The sequence below is a fragment of the Camelus ferus genome, chromosome 11, assembly GCF_009834535.1.
Source record: "Camelus ferus isolate YT-003-E chromosome 11, BCGSAC_Cfer_1.0, whole genome shotgun sequence".
Lineage (NCBI taxonomy): Eukaryota > Metazoa > Chordata > Mammalia > Artiodactyla > Camelidae > Camelus > Camelus ferus.
The window spans coordinates 53,864,069-53,880,558 of NC_045706.1; positions in this window are offsets into that span (position 1 = coordinate 53,864,069).

Sequence of the window (16,490 nt, forward strand, 5' to 3'; positions counted from 1 at the left end):
TCAAAAACAGAAGTAAAACGAAAGGATCACAGAGTAAAAATCTCCTCCAGCTCCCCTGCCCCCACCTGTCCATTCCTTCCCCCCGGCTGGACACTGCAACTAATTTCTCATGTCCCAGAGGGGTTCTTTTTAATGTGTGTACATTAAAGCAAAGGCAAACATATTCATTTCTCTCCTTCTTACACCAACGGTAGCAGAGTGAACACACTGCTCTGAGCTTTGGGTTGTAAGCTGTGTTTTAAGCTTTTAAGGATGCTGTGTGTACGTGAGTCACCCTGGATGAACTCCCAAGGTCTCTGAGAGCAGGGACTGTGCATCCTTCTTCTGTGGCTGCCCAGGGCTGCATGACACAGCACGAACCTTTGGAGTCAGTGGAATTGCATTCTTGGTGAAGTTGGTGGCCTCTGTTTCTACATCATAAAATGGGGACAGTAAGAGTCCCTTTCTGAATGGGTTGCTGTTGCCATGATTCAGTAGAGTGCTGGGTGTACAGTGCCTGGCACACAGTAGGTGTTCAAGAAATGGCAGAAATAAGAGCGGTGAGTGGCATCAGTGTGGCCGTGATAGGGGTGGACAGGGAGGGTGGCTCAAAGGACCTGGCATCTCCCTTCTAGCTGGTGTGGCTGGCAGGGTTAGGGGTACAACTCACTCCAGGGTCCTTGTTTACAGCAGAGCTGGGAGCACACGCTTCCTCGTCTGTGTCCTGTCAGAGCCTGACTGTGGGTAAATCTTGCCCGAGCAGTGGTGTGATGGTTGGAAGGAGCCTGTCAGGTCCAGTCCGGATCCTGAGACCAGCTGTCACAGCAGAGGCTCTGTGAAGGCAGTGTGTGTCACTCACCAGCACGCCTGCCCCCAACCTGGATCTCCAGTGCTTCTAAGGAGGGTTAAGGACCCCCTTGTCACACTGTCATTTGGGTGCATGTGTCCACCGGAGCCCCTCAGAGCCCACCAAAGGGGAGGGGAGGAACCCGAGGCCCCAGTGTTTCCTTGCCCTCCTCGGGTGGCCCTGGCAAGACAGAGTGGAGGCCCAGACGGGGTGTGCCCAGGTGGACCCCGCCTCCACCCGTCGCCTCTGGCCTCTGCCACTGTGGCAGGCCCTCACCGCTCCTTCTGTCTCCTCTGGTCTGTTTTCCTCACTGTCCCCGGAATCACTGACTCTCATGTCAGCGCTGGTTGCCTTTCTCCTGGGCTTGCATGAGTGCACGTCTGGCATGATCTCCTCTGCTCACTCCAGGCAGCTGGGTAACTTCATCTGTTCTAAAGTCACTGGTTTGGGCAGATCTCAGGGCCAGACAGAAACGACCTCCAACCCCTCTTACTATTCAGGCAGATGCTGCCCACCTTTCACTCCCCAGACGCAGTCTCACCTCCTTCAGCTCCACTCCTGACCACCTCTTCTTCCGTCAGGCTCTCTCTATTGCTGGACACCAAGCACCAGGTGATGTGCCCCGGACCATTTCCCCAGGTGCCACTTTCTTCAAGAAACAAGTAAACTCTAGTAGAGTTTATGGCCCGCAGAGTCACACTGCCTGGGTTCACATCCCTTAGCAGCTGTGTTCTTTGGCAAGGCACTTCGCTCCTCTGAGCCTGTTTTCTCATCTGTAAACAGGAGCAATTGTACCCACTTCACGGGTGCTGATTGAATGACCTTGAGGGTAAATTACCTCGTACCATACCTGGCACAGGGTGAACAGTTGATACTGTTAGCTATTAGTATGATACCACTGCTGTCTGATTTCTATCACAGGAAGAAATAATCAGACCATCATCCCACCCACCGCCTTAGGAGAGAGGCTGGCCTGGCAGGGGACAATGGAGTGGACAGTGGCAGCTTATTTTGGGGACACAGGAGAGCTCTGGTCTATTTCATTATACTCCCTCCAGGCCTCCCCACTCCCCATCTGGACCCCATCGCCTAATCCCAGTTCCCCCAAAGGGATTTCCCAGGCTCCCAGAACCCTGATCCATAAACCTTGGGCCCTGTAGGCAGGTGCCAGCCATGGGAGTAGTGGGTTTACAAGGTAAGGGCGTATAAGATGTGACAGGCTCAGAATTAGCAATGCAGTTCCTCTGTCATTTTTATCATTGGCCCCTGCAGGGAGGAGCTGATTAAATGGATATTCAACTCTTTGCATTAATGTGCATCCAGCTTCAATTTGCATTTCATTAGCTGCACAAAAAGCATAATTTTATTATTTGCCGTTGGAAAGCGGATCTCTTCTAACAAGCAGCTACACGCTGTTCCTGAAATATGATGTGACTGACTTGCTCTGCAGTCTTGCTCGCTCTGCCGTCCTCTGCCCCTCTGTAGACTTCTGGCTCTCTGATGAGGGTGCTGGTCTTGGCCTCATCATGGCAGACTGCATTCTCATTTTAGCCCCAATCTCTGAGAGAGCTTCTCTGCCTTCCTGTGGCCCCTGGAAGGTGGGGACCTGCTGGTTCCATTTTCCGGTGCAGCTAGGGAGGCCAGGATTGACTGCTATCTTTTGGGACAGTTGTTATTATCACTAATAACAATGCTAGCACTGCCCAAACAGTATCTCTGCCATCATAACACCACCACCATCATTGCCATTGTTACTACCACCACCACCACCACCGTCCTCATCACCTCTGCTACTTCCACCATGTTGGTACTGCCATGGCCACAACCATTACTATCATCATTACCATCAGCACCCCCACCACTATACCACCACCATTACTAACCACTGCACCAGAACCAACACCAACACCATCTCCACTGCTGCCACCACCACTGCTTCACCACCTGCACCACCCCAATACTTTCACTCCCACAACCAATATTATCACCATCAGAATTATCACTATTTGCATCACTACCACTGCCATCATTGCTATTATCAACACGGCTGTCTCTGTTTCTTCTGCTTCCGTGAGTACTGTGACCCTTGGTGGTACTGATGGAGTAATCAGATTTAATGCAGCCCTTGAGGAGGACAGGGCCCAGGTGACCAATGCCAAGAGGGGATCTGGAGAACAAAGCAGAGGGAAAGGAGCAGGTAAAATCATTACAGTGAGAGACTGACTTTGAAGGTAGATAGAACTGATCTCTTGAGTGAGTTACTTTTCTGAGTCTTGGTTTCCTCATCTGTGAAGTGGGTCAAATAAAGCCTTCTTCACTGAGTTGAGTATTAATCAAATGAGAACCCGTATATTAAGGATCTGTATAGCGGACACTCTCAGTTCTCTGCCTTGGATCCCCTTGGATCTCCTTTGTGAGTTCTGTGTGTCCATCCCATCTTCTGCAGGATTCTTTCCTAATATCTCAAAGTTGCCAGCTTCATCAGAGGACCATCTTTGGGCCATTGCAGTAACTTCACCCAAGAAGTGCTGAGATCAGGAAGTGTCCTCAGAGTGACCTGTAACCAATGATAGACCGAGGCAGGAGTATGGAAGCCCAGCTTCTTTGATTCAAGGTGCAGCACACGTGGTGGTATAACTTACCCTCTAGAGCTCCCTGCTCAGGCCAAGCTGGGACTTCACTGGTAATTGTATCAGTGTGTGGCCCCTCCTCTTTCCTGTTTTGCTTCCCCCACTCCTTCAGCAGGTTCTCCCAGGAGCAATTTTGTAACACAACTCTTGCACGGGAATCTTCATCTCAGGATCTGTTTCTGACGTGATCCTTAGCAGGATTTCAGTGTGCACTGGTTCCCTTCCTCCTCCCCTCACATTTGTCAAAGTTTAGCTACTAGAGGCCTTTCACACATTACTGATTGGAAGTATATGCTAACTCTGGCAGTTACTTAGAGTGGGAATAATCACCCCCATTTTACAGATATAAAACTTAGGCCTATGTCTAAAATTATGGAACTTTTAAGGGGAAAATGTGAGACATAAACCCTATCTTCTGAAATTCAAGTCCTCCTCTTCTAACAGCCTGCAGAATTTCAGAGCTCAGGGTGGGCTCAAGCCTGGGCCAGCATCTCTGAATGATGATTAGGGGGTCAATTACCAGGTAGAGAGTTCTAACTCCAATTTGTTTCTCCCTCACCTTGAGCCCCTCCTTCTCACTCCTTCAACTTGAGCACCAATAGCATCACCAGCACAATGGGATCACCGTGGAGAAAGGATGACCCAGGTGGGTTTAAAGGAAGACCATGCAGTGAAAGGGAATCTGCTCCCCTGGTTGCACTGTGTGACCTTGGGTAAATTGCTTAATTACTCTGAGCCCTAATTTCCCATTTAGCCCTCCCAGCCCCTCGGTGAGGCAGGGGCCATTATCATCTCAATTTTTCAGGTGACTGAAAGTGGTAATAGATGTTCTGAGAAAGGGAAGGTAGATCAGAACAGAGAATGAGTTACTCTTGTCCCCTCCTTCCAACTCAAGAACCTCCTGAGCTACATTCCTGACAAAGTAAACCTGGCTTTGGCTCAGAGATTTCTCCATGCCAGGGATCTTGCACTCTTGCAAAGCAGCCCCTCCCAGCTCAGCTCTTTCCCCACACAGCCAGCCTGCCTTTCTGTGATTTCTGTCTCCTGGGTCAGGTTGAGTTTTGGGGGTTGCTCAGAATGACCATGTCCACTAGGGATATGAAGACAACTTCCCACTTCCTCAAGTCTACTCTTTCCCAGGTAGGTCCCAGTGAGGAGGGGTGGTCCCTTACAAATCAGTGTCCTCCCCCAGGTCACTCTCCTCTGGACCTGTGCTCACCAGCCTTCTATCAAGAAGATCATTATAGCATGTTGGAACTGTTTATGTACCTGACTACCCCACGAGGTGTGCTCTTTGAGGGTCAGGACCTCATCTTGGTTCTCTTTAAACCTCCAGGGCCCAGCCCTGGGTCTGGCCCAGAGGAAGTCCTCAGAAATAGCATAATAAAGTGGCCTTTGGAATCAAACAGAGTTACATTCAAATCCCAGTTCTACTACTGCCTCTTAGCTGCAGGGTCTTAGGCAAAGCACATTGCTTCTTTGAATCTCAGTTTCTTCATCTGTGAAATGGGTCTAATAGTATCACCTACCACACAAGGCTGTTATGAGGATGAAATGGCATCATGGATGAGGAATGCCAAATCCTTCACCCGGCCTGCCGTGAGAAGCATCTGGAACCAAGAAGTGTCCGGCACCTGCTCCCTGCTGCACATGGGTAGTTAGAGCTGAACATGGTCCTTGGAGAGTTTCTGAGCAGCTTGAGAATTCTGGGCCTTTCACCTGCCTAGTTCTGGCACCATTATCATTCTGCCTGGTGCCCCACAGATGGCTGTCTCCCAGTGGAGTCGCCGGATTGGAGAGGTCCGCAGGCAGCAGATGCAGGCAGAACTGAACAGGCTTGAGCCCCAGCACTGATCCCTGTGATTTGACTGGATACACATCTCCAGACTTCTAGGCAAGCATCTCTGGCCAAACCCACTGTGGAGATCCTAAATTGGCACCCTGTGGAGCGAGCTGTCTGATTCTACAAAGGCAGTATTTCTGGTTTTCAAAAGAACTGAATAATTTAAAATGCATAAGACAAAAAGTGGGATTAAGGCGATCTGATAGGCTCTCCAGGCTGGGGTATCAATTATACACACTCAACTCGTAAAGCCTTATTTGTGAGATTCGGAATTTATTATCTGTCTGAAGCACTAATTACCAGGTTTCTCTCTTTTAGTCTTACAGGTCTCTTTTCAAATTTATTTTCTTGTTTTGCTTTTTTTTTCCCCCACTGGGGCTAAGTAACTCTCGCTAGGAAACTGCCTACTTGGGAATGGACAGGGGTGTTATTTGAGTTTGGCTTGACCCCCTCTGGGCACTTTGGAGAAGCAGAAGGGAGGGCAGGAGGACTCTGATGTATACATTTTAATAAGTGGACTCTTTCCATTTTTAAATTTTGTCAAAGTCATGTATGTTTATTGTTAAAAGTGGCAGCTGGTTCCATGCAGTGTACTTTATTTTTCCTTTTGTGCACATCTTTTTGTTTTCCCTAGAGCTAAAACCAATCTTATTCTTTTGTTTGCCTGCCTCTCTATGTGATGATCACTAATTCAGCTCCAAAGTCTTTGCTGACTGCCTGTGCCTTCTCCCGAGGCTTTCATCGGACACTCGGTCAATTTCACTGTGCTGGCTAGTCTCACCCAGACTCTCTGACTTGGTGCCTTCAGAACTCTCAGCGTCCTATAGGCCACCATCCCATCCTGGGTTCTTCCTTTATGACCATCTAAGGGTGCCCTCTCTGTCTCTCCTGTGTCAGAGTTTCCCGTATCTTCAGGCTCCCTCTGTTTCACTCTACACCTTTGTTTCGTCAGAGCACATCCTCCAGAATCCATGAGAGCCAAACAATTTGCCTTTCTGAAAATTACACTTGATTATTTGGTTTTATATAGTATTCAGAGTTGGATCTTAATTATTACTTTTTTAATGTGAGAAATTTTCACCATTATCTTTTGGTTGCCAGTGATGTAAAGAAGTCAATACCATTCTGCTGCCCAATTCTGTGTATATTACCTGACTTTTTTTTTTTTTTTCTTCTTCTTGTGAAAGCTTAAGAAAGCTTGTGGGCCCTTCTCATTGCCGGAGGTTTGAAAGTTGACCTTCAGACTGTGCTGAAGGTCTATTTTTATACATTGTGTTGAGCACTTAATGGAACTTTCAGTTTCCAAGCTCATGCCCTCTATTTCTGGGAGATTTTCCCAAATTATTTTCTGGATGACTTCGTTCCCTCTGTTTCTTTGGTTCTATCATTCTGGGAACTCTTATAATTCTGTGTATTAGACTTCCCGGATTGTTCCTCTAGCTTTATCTTTTTCCCCTCTTTTTCCCTTTGTATTGTTGCCCTTCTTTTTGAAATCTTTCTTCAGCTTTACCTTACAATCATTTGGTTGAGTTCTACCATTTTCTTCTCTTACACATTTAATTTTCAAATTATTCTCCACACCACCCCTGGGAGATTGTGTTAAAACAGAGTAGTATTAAAGCCTTCTATGTCTCCCCATTGCCTCAGGAAGTCCCTTGTTTTTGGTGACCTACAGACACAGCCGGTTTCTCTAGCCTCATCACATTAAGCCTCTCCATATAGTCAAAGCTGCAGCTGCTCCAGCCAACTCACACAAAGCAACTTCTTGCCTCTACACCTTTGCTCTGCTTCTGCCTGGGCTCCTCTTGCTCTGGCTACTACCATAGTTGACTTTGGCCTGCCTTCCCCACTGTATTGTGAGGTCTCTGAGGGCAGGAGCTATGGCATAGCCACATCTCTTTCCCCAGCACCTACCAGGCCCCTTGCCCGTGGCAGGTAGGTGCTCAGTCAATACTTGATTCTTCATGCTTGTTGAGTGTGCTCATGTGTAAACCTCTGGACTAGTCTCATGGAAAGCCAGAGGTGATTTCAACACAGTCCCTGCACTAGGGTGATTACATACAGTGGTGTGAGATTCCACCAGGGGTGTTCATGTACATACATATACACGCATTGTGTCTGTACACACAGACTGTGCTCAGTGTACTAGGAGAGGGGCACACAGTATGCAAGGGGAATTTCTGAGAAAAATATTCCATCCAGTCTAGGTAAACGAAACATCAAGCCTTCGTAATGGGTGCTGGGTGGGCTATTGCCTCTTTGGACAATCATGTAGGCTCCAATGTTTCTGCCCGAGCCTCTGCCTCCCAAGGTGGGCCTCTCCCTTCGGTCCCTGCTGCCACCTCTCCAGGCTGCTCTGTCCCCCTTTTCAGGAAACCATTTTCCAGTTGCTTCAACACTGAGCAGCAGGCTGGAGTTTCCAAAAAGTCCTTCTCTGTTAACAGGAACACTTTGGGAAGAGCTGAATTCTCCCAGCTCAAGCTTGCCGTGGTGGGGGCCATACTCTGGCCAAAGGGAGCCCTGTTTTAATCACATGCATTTATTGAGTCCTCTGTGCCAGGCACCGTGCTGAGTGCTCCAGACACACGAACTCATGCCTGAGATCATGACCTCACAACAGATCTGTGGGCCAGGTATTGTCATCATTTTATACTTGAGGAAACTGAAGCTCAGAGAGGTTAAGTGATCAACTCAAGGTCGCACAGGCAGAAAAGCCAGCCAGGACTAGGTCTGATGATTCCATTCTTGAACACAATAAGGAAGGAAAACAAGAGAGAAGGAGGGCACAAAGGTTCTCATTTGGAACTCAAGGGCTCCTGGCAGGAGGTAACTCAGGGGAACCAGGGCAGAGAGGTGGGGCTATGGGGGTCCCCATGCAGCTTTCATCCCTGGGCCAATGTAAGACAGAGGTGTGACTCTGGGGAAGCACTGTCTCTTCCTACTGCACAGGTACATGATGGATTGAGGTGAGGGCGCTTGTGAGGAGCCAGGATGCAGCCCCTTGTTTACGGCTGACATCGTCAGGCAGGTGCAGAGGCAGTGGGAAGATTTAGTCGTGCAGCTTGAATGTGGAAGGGGCCCCAGAGATTGTCCAGCCCAATCCCCTTGCCTCAATCACCAGGAAAAAGTGACTTGCCCAGGGCTGCCTGCTGAGTGGGACCAGCCCTCCCCAGGGCTCCTGCCAAGGCACTTCAGAGATGCTTCTCTGGCTCCAGAAGGCAGAAGACTCCACCAAGAACATGGCTCAGATTGCCCTGAGAGAACCCAGAACAACTGAAGATGAGGTGGAGAGGGCAGGATGTGATCCAGGTTATTCTAAAATGCCACTTGTGTTTCTAAGAAAGAGGTGTCAGGTCATCACTTTGTGAATCTGAGAGCAACTCCAGCAGCTGAGGAAGATGTGCCCCAGGAGGCCTGCATGGCAGTGGTGGTCCCCATTTTGAACTTTCTAAATGGACCCCGATCTTGTCACTGAAACACAGCTAGGGGGAGAGTTAGTTGGCCCATTGTGATGAAGACAATTAGACATTATCCAGAAAAGGTGGAGATGCTCACAGTCTATGACCCATGAGTCTACTCCTCGGAGCAGAACCTAGGAAATCTCGTGGGCGTGTGCTCTGGGAGACACAGATGTGAACATCCATGCAGCATTACCAGTGACGTAAAGTAGAAGGGCTGGAATGGATGAAGTAACTCGGGTGTGTTCACACCATGGAGAGTGAGTGAATCTCAGCTCCAGCCAGCATGGCTGTCTCTCAGGAACAGAACGTTGAATGAAAAGAGCAAGTCTCAGAGGGAGACACAGAGTATGATTTTATTTATGGGAAATTAAAAAAATACAAGATTACTGTTTAGGGTACAAACTTATACCAGTAAAATTATAAAGAAGAGCAAAAGACTGAGAAGAACAGAGCTGAGGATGGTGCTGTGTGGTTGCTGCTGTGGGTGGGGAAGGAATGGGATCATGGGGGGTCGTACAGGGGCTGACAGGAGGGGTCAATTCCGTGCGTTCAGCAGGGTCAGGGTATGTGGGTGGGTTATGGGTGTTCTTATTTTAACCTCACACGTATTTTATAATTGTTATTCTGCCTTCCAATATATATTTAACAGATTTAAGGAGGCAATTGCATGAAATCTAGGTAAACAAACAAACAAAAAATATAAGTCACTCCTTTTTTCACCCTGAGGAAATGAATACAGGTAGCCCCCCAGTGTAGGTCCTCTGGGCTTTTATTTACTTATTTTGTTTGTTCATGTGACTGCCTTGAACTTGTGTCCATCCTGAGGCGGAGTGGGGACTAGGCTGTCGCTTCCAGGTGGTAGACCTGCTGATTCTCCTCCCCAACCCCCGGCAGGTATCTACACAGAAGTGAATTTGCTTTTTTGTGGTTGGATGGAGGAAGCGTTGGAGATTTTTTTTCGGAGGGGTGGCGCATAGATGGGACAAGAAGAGATTCCCCTGTCTGGCTTGAAGGATTGGGTTTTGGCCCAGATGGGAGACGGGATGGAGCAGAAGCTGACTGAGGGGCATTAATAAAAGTTGTGGTGAGACTCAGTGTGCAAGGAGGCCCACTTTGGAGTCAGGTTCAACATAGTGTCAGTTTGGTGCCAGAACTGAGTGGCAGTGTGGGACGGGTCCAGGGAGCAGTTCCTGAGGGGGACACTCCCTCCTTGATTGGCCCACGGTCACTGCAGGAGAGGGTCAGACTTGCTCCTGAGGACATGTGAGGCACCTGCAGGGTCTCCTAGCAACTGGGGATCTGCCGAGGGAGGTAATAACACTTTGAAGTTATGCAGGTGGGAGCTCAGAACTACCAGGATTTGAATATTAATGCTCATATAACTACATTTATATGCACAGCTGTCATTAAATAATATTTGATTAAATCATTTCTAATGGTTGCCATAGTATTCTATTGTTTGGATGTATTGTGGTAAATTTATGTGATCCCTTAATTACGTTGTCTCTCTCTACAAGTAACTCAGCAATAAATATTTGTGAACATTTGTGACTATTTCCTGAGGAGACATTCTTGGAAACAGACTTACTGGAGCAATGGGTTTGCAAAATTTTAAAGCTTTTGATACAAATTGCTAAACTATCCTCCACCATTGTGTGAATTATACTCCCACCAGCAGTAAATAAAAGTACCTGTTATTCTCACACTCTTGCCAAGATGAGATATTACTGTTTAAAAATATATTTTGCAAATTGAAGAACCAAAAATTATAGTGTCTCATTTTCATTTGCATTTCTTTGGTTTCCAGAGAAAGTAAACTTTTTCATGTTTATTGGACACTTTTTGGGCATTATTTGTTCATCTTTTGTCATTTTTTTTCCATTTGGGCATTCATAATTTTTCTAATACAATTTGAAGCACTTTATAAATTAATTTTTTGAGGGGGCTGGGGGAGGTAATTAGACTTAATTTATTTTTAGAGGAGGTACTGGGGATTGAACCCAGGACCTTGTGCATGCTAAGCAAGCACTCTACCACTTGAGCTATACCCTCCCCTGAAGCATTGTTTCTATGTTGAGGATGTAACTCTTTTTCTATCATGTGATTTGCATTTTTTCCCCAGTTTGTCTTTTACCTTTTATGGTTTTTATTTTTAACTTTTATTTGAAAATAATCTCAAGCTTATCGAAAAGTTGCAGGTACAGTACAAAGACCCTTTTTCCAGTTGCATTTGAGGGTAAGTTGTTGACCTGATGCCCATGATCCCTGGGTATTTCAGTGCATATTTCCTACATGACCACAACACGACCAGCAAAGTCAGGAAGCTGACCTTGTACACGAGTACTAGCTATTCTTCAGACATCATTCAACTTTTGCTAATTGTCCCCAAATGTCGTTTGTAGCAGAAGGATCCGGTTCAGATTCACGTGTTGCACTTAGTGTCGTGTCTCTGTACTCTCCTCAGTTTGGAACAGTTCTTCAGGCTTTCATGACCTTGACACTGCTGGAGAGCACAGGTCAGTCGTTTTGTTGAATGTCCATCAAGGTGTGTTTTCTCCTGTTTGCTTCAGCATACCCATCTTTATAGGACATCAAAATTATGCTGAGTTCTTCTCATTGCATCCCATCAGATCACACATGCTTTGGGTTGGTCTCATTACAGACTGAAGCTTTGATCACTTGATTAAGGTGGTGTCTGTCGGGGTTCCCCACTGTAAAATTACTTTTCCCTTTTGTCATTGATATGTATGTTGTGGAGAGATCCTTTGAGCCTGTTGGAAGTATCTTGTTCCTCTTTAGACTTTCAATTCATTCATTTGTGTATTTTTTAATCATATAAACTCATGGATTTCTATTTTATGCAATGGGCTATAATCTATTAATGTCATTATTTATTCTGATGCTCAAATTGTCCTAGGTTTGGCCAGTAGGTGCCCCTTCAAAAGGGGCTTCTGTGTTTTTTTGATTTTTGTCCCCATCATTCTTTGAGCACTTACTTATTTTTTGGTGAACCAACGTGTTCCTCCTCAGCCCTGGAATCAGCCATTTCTCCAAGGAACCCTGGTACCTTTCAGTGGAGAGTAGTATTTAGAAGCCCAAATCTGGGTCCTACGTGTGCTAACCCCCATTGGGGTGTCACTGCTCCCATTTTCCTCCATGGACATGCATATATAAGCATACATTCACACATTTACATCTACGTTTATTATCTCTCTCGCTCTCTCTCTCTATATGTCTGCATAGGTTGAAAACATATATATGTTCATAAAACCGTGACTTTAATGTCTCCAATTCCAACCATACACCATGGGGTACATTCTAGCTTTCTCCCTTTCCATTGTTGTAACTGTCTCCTATGACATGAGAAACCTGGCTCCCATCCCATTATCTACAATATATTTAGTTGTTTGATCAATACTCTGTATATAATCAATTTCCCATCGCTGTCACTGCCTAGCAATCCCTCCCCCGCCCTCTCAGTGCAGATGCCCTTCACTTCCTACTGAGGCTCTAACACCACATGCTGGCCCACCCCTCTGTATGATACCTCCTCACTGTGCTCAGGCTGTGATGCCCTGTTCTGGGCTGTGCCCCACCTCCTCAGATGCCCTCCTCACCCTGCTTGGGCTCCGACACCCTGCAGAGTCCACCTGCCCTCACATATGCCCCCTTCACTCCACGTGGGCTTCGACATCTCCTCTGACACATCCCAATCTCATGTATGGCCCTTTTGTCCTGTTCAGACTTTGAGACCCCTTCTTACCCCCCCAATACCCTGCCCTTGCCCACCTTGGCCCCAGTAATGGTTTTGGCCTAAACTGTTCTAGAAGAGAAGGGAAGAGTGTATACGGTATATTTTGATGTACGAAAGTTTAACATTAAAAAAAGTGAATTTATTGACCTTTTTCTTTATGTTTTCTCAGTTTAGTCCTGTACTTAGGCCTTACCCAGTCATCTTGGCCTGGGTCCCCCCAAAAGCAGAACTTGTGATGGGGCTTGCATGCAGTTTATTTTGGTAAATGATCCCCAAGAAGAGGAATGAGGGAGTTGAAAGAGTGAAACGTGGAAGGAGGGGAAGCCAATACAAGGAAACTGGGGGTTCATTCCTGCTGGGGCCCTATCAGGAACTGAGCGCAATGTGCCTCAGAATTGTCTCCCTGAGGCTTTTATCTCCCGAGGCCAAGGGTTGCCCTGGGGGAGGGGTGTGTTACATTCCTTGCACCTCCAGGTTTGTGCAACACCAGAACAGCTGAGTGGGCTACTGCAGGTGTCCCCCAGAGCTCAGAGAAGCTGAGAGCAGAGAGAGACAGAGAGAGAGCAAGAGAGAGTGAGCTGGTGTATTGAGGTGAGGGGTTGGTAGGCCACACCTACTGTAGTAGCTGCTACAGCGATAACCAGAGCAAAAGGTGGGCTGAGACAATGTGAAAAGGGGCATAAAGGATGTTCAACACACATCCACTGTCCAAAGATAATATTAATCTGTATGTTCCCTTAATATGGTTTATTTTTTATTTTAATATTTAACCCATCTGGAATTTACTGTGAATTATGGTATGAAGTAGGGATAGAATTTATGTTTGTTCCTTGGTGGGTTGATCAGCATCCCCAAACCATACTTCACCGAATATTCCATATTTCCCCACAACCACATGGAATTCTATTTTAAAAGTATATTGAAATTTCAAATACATTGAGTCTATTTCATTCTCTGTTTGCCGACTTCTTTGCTGGTACCACACTGTTTTAATGATTGTAGCTTTAGGATTCGTTTAAATATCTGCAGTGCAAATATTCTGTTCATGATGTTGTTTTTTTGGAAATTTATAAATGATTGGTAGTAGTTAATTTTTCTTAGGGGAACTTTTAAATTACCGCATTTTCAATCCCCTTTCACTGTCCCCCAGGGGAAAAGCCCTGTACTTGTACATTCTTCAGCTAAGTAGCAAACCCTTGTTTCACAGATGGCCAGGAGACATAAAAGCAGGAGACATAAAGACACAGATGGTATGTTTGCACTCACGATGCTGCCTGCCTGTTAATTGTACCTTCACTGCAGTCCTGTGACTTTAGGGAGGGGTGGTCATTCCATAGACCACAAGTACAGGCTTACAAAGGTTTTGCCTAAGGTCACACAGTTTAAGTATCAGAACAGGGCAGAATGCAGTTTTGTATTCAGAAGGCTCTCTAGAAAGAGCATCAGTCCAGGAATCAGGACTGAAGTCTGTGTTTCTAATGGGAAATCTTTGGTGCTGGTATATTTAAATTGAAGCACTATTTTAACTGAGGCTCCAGAAAGACCTTCCTAGGAGAGAGGGGTATGAGATATTAGAACAAGAAATAGTGGGGCATCTTCTGTGAGGGTCTTCAAATATAGAGCCTTGTTCTAAAGACTGTGTCCTTGACACACAGAGCCAGTCCACTGCCCTACTCTTTTAGCCCCCCACCTTGGGCCCTGCTAATGGCTGATGCTTTGGTTGGCAGCCCCTGGCGGTCTCTGCAGTGCTGCCTGCCACTGGCCTGTCTGGTCGTCAGCACCTGGCAGTCTCCTTGGCCCATTCACTTCCTCTCAGGCTTGTGGCTGGTTCTCCAGTTACACCTGAGTTGGTCCTTGTATCCAGATCCTTCCCAGCCTGGGCCATCTCAGCTCTGCAAAAGCACCCTGGGAACAAAGATATACAAATAGAAAAGAGGTGCGTTCCTTTGGTGATGTTGTCCCTGCTCCCATAAAACACTGCTTTTTTTTCTGTTGTAAATTTCACTATCCTAAAGAAACAAGATGCTATTTGTTTCTTGGTGGTGAGAAGAAAACATGACAGAATGCCTCCTCTGTTCCAGGCAACTGATGGGCCACGTCATGTAACCTTCCCAGAAATCCTATCCCCATTTCACAGATGAGGAGACTGAGGCCACAGGGCTTATGGTACATGCACTAAGTCACGTGGAATGTTAACGGTGAAGCCAGGGCAAAAAGCCAGGTCTCCCTGACTCCAAGTCCACAAACGTGGATGTTGGCATCCTACTGTTTGCCAGGCAATGTCCTTTTGGTCTGTAGCTGCCTCCCTATGGGCAAAGATTTAAGCAGATTAGCTGGGGACATTTTTTGGTAGGTCTCCACTCTTCTTAAAGCCATTCTTAATTTAAGCACATTGTGTGTAGACTTTTAGGGTCTAATCTCTTGAGCTGGGCATGTTTGGAAAGCTGTAGAACAGTGGATTTAGAAAGACCATGTGAGATGGAGTCCTATCTGCTGGGCCAATCAAGCCTCATGCATTTGCTGCTTTCATTTTCCTTTGGCTCTGGAAAGAATGGTTGGGTTTTGCAAAGGAAGGCTGAGGACTTTTGCTAGCCTGCTAACTGCTTTGCCCCTGTCAGATGTGTCAGACTCACAGAACATGGCTCCCCAGCTGCAGGCCCAACAGTTCTGAGAGTGACTGAATAGAAAACCACTCATTTTCCTTCACAAGAGAGGCACCCAAAGCAGATATTTCAATATATTCCAATTTAGCCGAAGGAAGCAAGAACATGGATGCTGTTGCCAAGGAAACCACCTCCTTCCTCCCCCTGTGCTGTGCATACGTGTATCACTTCATCTCTTTGCTCTCCAAGGTAATATCATAGCCCCGTGCTTGGGGAAGGGTTTTTAAAAAGGCATATAAAACCTCTTAGCATCGAGAAGATTCATTAAATGATCTCACTCCAGAGGAGCTTAAATTATTCTTTTTAGACTCTTTATGCCAAGGAATGGGAAACGGCTGAGTCAGTGCTATCTCTCATAGCCCAGCTTGGTGTCTTGGTGGAAACAATTTTCAGAAATAAACAAATCAGGGTGCAGAAGCTTAGACAGGCAGAGTGTGTGTGTAATAATAACGAGGCCGTCATGTAGCTGTAATGTCACCGGCTAATCCTTCCAAGTAGATCTGCCGAGACCACCTTGATCCGCCGGCCTCCTGGGCGCGAGGCCACGTTTCACAGGGCAGGCTTCAAAGTGCAGACACGAGAGGGTCTCTGTTGCAAGGCCACCTGTCAAAGGTCCCCATGTTGGGAACTGTGTGGGGATTTCTGCTGCCTGATCTGTTCTCGGGCCCAAGTCCAGGGCCGTTTCTGTCCTTGCTCTAGCTTCTGGTCTGTGTCCGTCTCTCTCCTCGTGATCACTCTCCTCATCGCCACCTGCCCTGACTCTGTATGTTCAGATGAGGGCAAGTCACCCCCGACGCCTCACTGAAAAGGCAAACCAGGATCCGTTCTTGATAGTCATCCGGGACCTCCGTGCATTGCCCTATTTCATGCCTTCTTCTCTTAGCTCCCCTCCGGCCCATTGGAAGAGTAGATCCAATTTGGCTTCCCTTGTTCAATTAATGACACTAGCCAAGGATATTGGCTTATTTTAGTGGTTCTCAACCAGGGGGCAGTTTTCCCCCAGGAGCCCTCAGCAGTGTCTGAAGGCATTTTTGGTTGTATTGTCCGGGAGCAGGTTTGACCGACATGTAGTGGTTTGAGGCCAGGGATGCTGCAAGGCCGTGCCCAGGACCACCCTCCACAACAAGAATCATCCAGCCCCAAATGTCAGCAGGGCTGAGGTTGAGAAATGCTGGCCCATTTTGCTCACTCAATTAATAAATATTTACTGAGTAGCTACTGTGCACCAGGTTCAAAGCTGAAGATCTGGAGACATGAGTTAAACAAGACGGACATACATCTGCTCACTTTTTTCACTTAAAGCCAACTGGGTG